Raw genomic sequence first — 7,459 nt, forward strand, 5'->3', positions numbered from 1 at the left:
ACTCATCTGCCTTGTAGCTAGAACTCTGTATATGGATATGTTGCACTACCCTGCCATGTAGCTAGCTCTCTGTATATGGACATTTTGCACTCGTATTCCATGAAGCTAGCTCTCTGTACATCGATATGTTGGACTGATCTGCTAAGTAGTTAGGTCTCTGTATATGAACATATTGGACTCTTCTGTCATGTAGGTAGCTCTCTGTATATGAACATCTTTGACACAACTGCCATGTAGCTAGAACTCAGTATATGGAAATGTTTCACTACCATGCCATGTAGCTAGCTCTCTGTATATGGACATATTGTACTCGTATGCCATGTAGCTAGCTCTCTGTACATGGATATGTTGGACTGATCTACCAAATAGGTAGCTTTCTGTATATGATCAAATTGGACTTGTCTGCCATGTAGGTGGCTCTCCGTTTATGGACTAGTTGGACATATCTGCCGTGTAGCTAGTACCCTGTATATCGACATGTAGACTGCTCTGCCACATAGCTAGCTCTCAGTGTGTGTACTCATTTGCCATTTAACTAGAACTCTGTATATGATAATGTTGCACTACTCAGCCATGTAACTACCTCTCTATATATAGACAAGATGAAATCATCTGCCTTGTAGCTAGAATTCTGTATATGGAAATGTTGAACTACCCTGCCATGTATCTAGCTCTCTGTATATGGACATTTTGGACTCGTATTCCATGTATCTAGCTCTCTGTACATGGATATGTTGGACTGATCTGCCAAGTAGGTAGTTCACTGTATATAGACAAGTTGGACTCATCTGCCTTGTAGCTCGAACTCTGTATATGGAAGTGTTGCACTACTCTGCCATGTAGCTAGCTCTCTCTATATAGACAAGTTGGACTCTTCTTCCTTGAAGCTAGAACTCGGTATAAGATAATGTCACTACCCTGCCATGTAGCTAGCTCTCTGTATATGGACATTTTGGACTCATCTGCCATGTAGCTAGCTCTCTGTACATGGACATGTTGGACAAATCTGCAAAGTAGGTAGCTCTCTCTTTATGAACATATTGGACTTGTCTGCCATGTAGGTGGCTATCAGTATATGAAAAAGTTGGATATATCTGCCATGTACCTAGTACTTTGAATATGGACATGTTGGACTACTCTCCCTTGAAGCTAGCTCTCAGTATACGGACACGTTGAACACATCTGCCAGGTAGGTAGAACCCTGTATATGATAATGTTGCACTACCGTGCCATGAAGTTAGATCTCTATATAGAGACAAGTTGGACTCATCTGCCTTGTAGCTAGAAATCTGTATATGGAAATGTTACACTACCCTGCCATGGAGCTAGCTCTCTGTATATGGAAATTTTGGATTCGTCTGCCTTGTATCTAGCTCATTGTACATGGATATGGTGGACTTATCTGCCAAGTAGGTAGCTCTCCATACATAAACATATTGGACTTGTCTACCATGTAGGTGGCTCTCAGTATATGGACACGTTGGACACATCTGCCATGTAGCTAGTACACAGAATATGGACATGTTAGACTACTCTGCCATGTAGCTAGCTCTCAGTATATGGACACGTTGGACACATCTGTCATGCAGCTAGAACTCAGTATATGGAAATGTTGCACTACCCTGCCATGTAGTTAGATCTCTGTATATAGACAAGTTGGACTCATCTGCCTTGGAGTTAGAACTCTGTATATGGACATTTTGGACTCGTCTGCCATGTAGCTAGCTCCTTGTACATGGATATGTTAGACGGATCTGCAAATAGGTAGCCCCCTGTATATCAACATATTGGACTTGTCTGCCATGTAGCTAGCTCTCAGTATATGGACACATTGGACACATGTGTCATGTAGATACAACTCAGTATATGGAAATGATGCACTACACTGCCATGTAGCTAGCTATCTGTATATAGGAAAGTTGGACTCATCTGGCTTGTAGCTAGAACTCAGTACATGGAAATGTTACACTACCCTTCCATGTATCTAGCTTTCTGTATATGGACATTTTGGACTCATCTGCCATGTTGCAAGCTCTCTGTACATGGATATGTTGGACTTATGTGCCAAGAAGGTAGCTCTCTGTATATGAACATATTGAACTTGTCTGTCATGTAGGTGGCTGTCAGTATATGGACAATTTGGACATATCTGCCATGTAGCTAGTACCCTGAATATCGACATGTTGGACTACTCTTCCATGTAGCTAGCTCTCAGTATATGGACAAGTTGGACACATCTGTCAGGTAGCTAGAACTCTGTATATGATAATGTTGCACTTCCCTGCCATGAAGTTAGATCTCTATATATAGACAAGTTGGACTAATCCGCCTTGTAGCTAGAAATCTGTATATGGAAATGTTACACTACTCTGCCATGTAGCTAGCTCTCTGTACACGGATATGTTTGACTGATCTGCGAAGTATGTAGCTCTCTGTATATGAACATATTGAACTTGTCTGTCATGTAGGTGGCTCTCAGTATATGGACACGTTGGACACATCTGCCAGGTAGCTAGAAGTCTGTATATGATAATGTTGCACTTCCCTGGCATGAAGTTTGATCTCTATATAGAGACAAGTTGGACTCATCCGCCTTGTAGCTACAAATCTGTATATGGAAATGTTACACTACCCTGCCATGTAGCTAGCTCTCTGTGTATGGAAATTTTGGACTTGTCTGCCATGTAGATGGCTCTTTGTACATGGATATGTTGGACTGACCTGCCAAGTAGGTAGCTCTCTTTATATGATCATATTGGACTTTTTTGCCATGTAGCTAGCTCTCAATATATGGACACGTTGGACACATCTGCCATGTAGCTAGCGCTCTGTATATGGAAATGTTTCACTCCGATGCCATGTAGCTAGCTGTCTGTATATAAAAAAGTTGGACTCATCTGTCTGGTAGCTAGAACTCTGTATATGGAAATGTTGCACTACCCTGCCATGTAGCTAGCTCTCTGTATAAGGACATTTTGGACTCATCTGCCATGTAGCTAGCTCTCAGTACATGGATATATTTGACACATCTGTCTTGTAGCTAGAAGTCTGTATATGGAAATGTTGCACTACACTGACATGTATATAGCTCTCTGTATATAGACAAGTTAAGGAGCTCTGGTAGCATAGTGGTTACGAATCGGGCTGTGAACCTTAAGGTCAGCGGTTCGAAACTACCAGCTGCACCGCGGGAGAAAGATGAGGCTTTCTACTCTCGTAAAGATGTACACCCTCGGAAACCCTGTACAGGGTCGCTATGGGTCGGAAACGACTCGATGGCACATAACAACAACAACAACAACAACATATAGACAAGTTAGACTCATCTGCCTTGTAGCCAGAACTCTGCATATGGAAATGTTGCTCTACACTGCCATGTATATGGACATTTTGGACTCATCTGCCATGTAGCTAACTCTCAGTATATGGACATGTTGGACACATCTGTCATGTAGCTTGAACTATGAATATAGAAATGTTGCACTAGACTGAGATGCAGCTAGTTCTCTGTATATAGACAAATTGGACTCATCTGCCTTGTAGCTAGATCTCTGTATATGGAAATGTTGTATTAACCTGCCATGTAGTTAGCTCTCTGTATATAGACATTTTGGACTCGTCTGCCATGTAGCTAGCTATAGGTACATGGATATGTTACACTGATCTGAGAAGTAGGTAGCTTTCTGTATATAAACATATTGGACTTGTCTGCCATGTAGCTAGCTGTCAGTATATTGACATGTTGGACGCATCTGCCACGTAACTAGTAACCTTTATATGGACATGTTGGACTGCTCTGCTATGTAGCTACCTCTCAGTGTATGGACACATTGGACACATGTACCATATATCTTGAACTCTATATATGGGAAATGTTGCACTACTCTGCCATGTAGCTAGTTCTCTGTGTATAGACAAGTTGAACTCATCTGCCTTTTACCTAGAACTGTATATGGAAATGTTGCTAGCTCTCTGTATGTGGTCATTTTGGACTCATCTGCCATATAGCTAACTCACTGGACATGGATATGTTGGACTGATCTGTCAAGTAGGTAGCTCTCTGTATATGAACATATTGGACTTCTCTGCCATGTAGCTATCTCTCAGTATATGGACACGTTGGACTCCTCTGCGATATAGCTAGTACTCTGCGTATGGACATGTTTTACTACTCTGCCATGTAGCTGGCTCTCACAATATGGACACGTTGGACACATCTACTATGTAGCTAGAACTCTGTTTATGGAAATGCTGCACAACTGTGTCATGTAACTTGCTCTCTGTACATAGACAAGTTGGACTCATCTGCCTTTCAGATAGAAATCTGTATATAGAAATGTTGTACTACCCTGCCATGTAGCTAGCTCTCTCTATATGGAAATTTTGGACTAGTTTATAGAAATGTTGTACTACCCTGCCTTGTAGCTAGCTCTGTGTACATTGTTATTTTGAACTGATCTGCCATATAGGTATCTCTCAGTATATGTACACTTTAGACACTTCTGTCATGTAGCTAGAAAACTGTATATGGAAACGTTGCACTACCCTGTCATGTAGCTAGCTCTCTGTATATGGACATTTTGGACTCGTCTGGCATGTAGCTTGCTCTCTGTACACGGATAGGTTGAACTCATCTGCCAAGTAGGTAGCTCTGTGTATATGAACATATTGGACTCTATATATGGGAAATGTTGCACTACTCTGCCATGTAGCTAGTTCTCTGTGTATAGACAAGTTGAACTCATCTGCCTTTTACCTAGAACTGTATATAGAAATGTTGCACTACCCTGCCATGTAGTTAGATCTCTGCATATAGACAAGTTGGACTCATCTGCCTTGTAGTTAGAACTCTGTATAGGGAAATGATGCACTTCCATGCCATGTAGCTATCTCTCTGTATATGGAAATTTTTGACTCGTCTGCCATGTAGCTAGTTCTCTGTACATAGATATGTTGGACTGATCTTCCAAGTAGATAGCTCTCTGTATATGAATATTGGACTTGTCTGCCATAGCTAGCTCTTAATATATGGACACGTTGGATACATCTGCCATGTAGATAGAACTCTGTATATGGAAATGTTGCTCTACACTGCAATGTAGCTAGATCTCTTTATATAGACATGTTGGTCTCATCTGCCTTGTAGCTCCGTATGTGGACTCTGTATATGGAACTCTGTATATCCATGGATATAGCTCTCTCTATATGGACATTTTGCATTCGTCTTCCATGAAGCTAGCTCTCAGTACATGGATATGTTGTACTGATCTGCCAAGTAGATAGGTCTCTGTATATGAACATATTGGACTTTTCTGTCATGTACGTAGGTAGCTCTCTGTATATGAACACCTTTGAGACAACTGCCATGTAGCTAGAACTCAGTATATGGAAATGTTGCACTACCATGCCATGTAGCCAGCTCTCTGTATATGAACATTTTGGACTTGTCTGCCATGTAGCTAGCTTTCTGTACATAGATATGCTGGACTGATCTGCCAAGTAGGTAGCTCTCTGTATATGAATATATTGGATTTGTCTGCCATTTAGGTGGCTCTCTGTATATGGACAAGTTGGACATAACTGCCATGTAGCTAGTACCTTGTATATGGATATGTTGGACTGCTCTGCCATGTAGCTAGCTCTCAGTGTATGGACCCATTAGACACATCTGCCATTTACCTAGAACTCTGTATATGATAATGTTGTACTACTCTGCCATGTAACTACCTCTTTATATATAGTCAAGATGGACTCATCTGCCTTGTAGCTAGAACTCTGTATATGGAAATGTTTCACTACCCTGCCATGTATCTAGCTCTCTGAATATGGACTTTTGGACTCGTATTCCATGTATCTAGCTCTCTGTACATGGATATCTTGGACTGATCTTCCAAGTAGGTAGCTCTCCGTATATGAACATATTCGATTTTTCTGCCATGAAAGTGGCTCTCAGTTTATGACACGTTGGACACATCTGCCATGTAACTAGTACCCTGAATATGGACATATTGGACTAGTCTGCCAGGTAGCTAGCTCTCGGTATGTGGACTCGTTGGACACATCTGCCATGTAGCTAGAACTCTGTATATGGAAATGTTGCTCTAAACAGCCATGCATCTAGTTCTCTGTATATAGAGAAGTTGGACTCACCTGTCTTGTAGCTAGATCTCTGTATATGGAAATGTTGTACTAACCTGCCATGTACTTAGTACACTGAATATGGACTTCTTGAACTATTCTGCCATGTAGCTAGCTCTCAGTATATGGATACGTTGGACACATCTGTCATGCAGCTAGAACTATGTATATGGAAATCTTGCACTACACTGCCATACAGCTAGCTCTCTGTATATAGACAAGTTGGACTCATCTGACTTGTAGCTAGATCTCTGTATATGGAAATGTTGTACAAACCTGCCATGTAGCTAGCTCTCTGTATATAGATATTTTGGACTCCTCTTCCCTGTAGCTAGATCACAGTGCATGGATATGTTGAACTGCTCTGCCAAGTAGGTAGTTCTCTGTATACGAACATATTGGACTTGTCTGACATGTAGGTAGCTCTCTGTATATGAACACTTTTGACACATCTGCCTTGTAGCTAGAACTCAGTATATGGAAATGTTGCCTTTCCCTGCCATGTAGCTAGCTCTCTGTATATGGACATTTTGGACTCTTCTGCTGTGTAGCTAGCTCTCTATACACGGATATGTTGCCAAGTAGGCAGCTCTCAGTATATGAACACATTGGACTTGTCTGCCATGTAGGTGGCTCTCAGTATATGGACAAGTTGGACATATCTGCCATGTAGCTAGTACACTGAATATGGACATGTTGGACTACTCTGCCTTGTAGCTAGCTCTCGGTATATGGACACGTTGGACACATCTGCCAGGAAGCTAGAACTCTGTATATGATAATGTTGCACTACCCTGCCATGAAGTTAGATCTCTATAGTTAGACAAGTTGGGCTCATCTACCGTGTAGCTAGAAATCTGTGTATGGAAATGTTACATTATCCTGCCATGTCGCTAGCTCTCTGTATATGGAAATTTTGGACTCGCGTGCCATGTAGATAGCTCTCTGAACATGGATATGTTGAACTGATCTGCGAAGTAGTTAGCTCTCTCTATAAGAACATAGTGGACTTGTCTGCCATGTATCTAGCTGTCAATACATGGACATGTTGGACTCATCCGCCATGTAACTAGTACCCTATATATGGACATGTTGGACTGCTCTGCCATATAGCTAGCTCTCGGTATATGGACATGTTGGACACATCTGCCATGTAGCTCGAACTCTGTATATGGAAATGTTACACTACTCTGCCATGTAGATAGCAATCTATATATAGACAAGTTGGACTCTTCTGCCTTGTAGCTAGAACTCTGTATATGGAAATGTTGCACTACCCTGCCATGTGGCTAGCTCTCTGTATATGGACATTTTGGACTCA

This window comes from Chrysochloris asiatica, unplaced genomic scaffold (genome assembly GCF_000296735.1).
Source record: "Chrysochloris asiatica unplaced genomic scaffold, ChrAsi1.0 scaffold00107, whole genome shotgun sequence".
NCBI classification, from domain to species: domain Eukaryota; kingdom Metazoa; phylum Chordata; class Mammalia; order Afrosoricida; family Chrysochloridae; genus Chrysochloris; species Chrysochloris asiatica.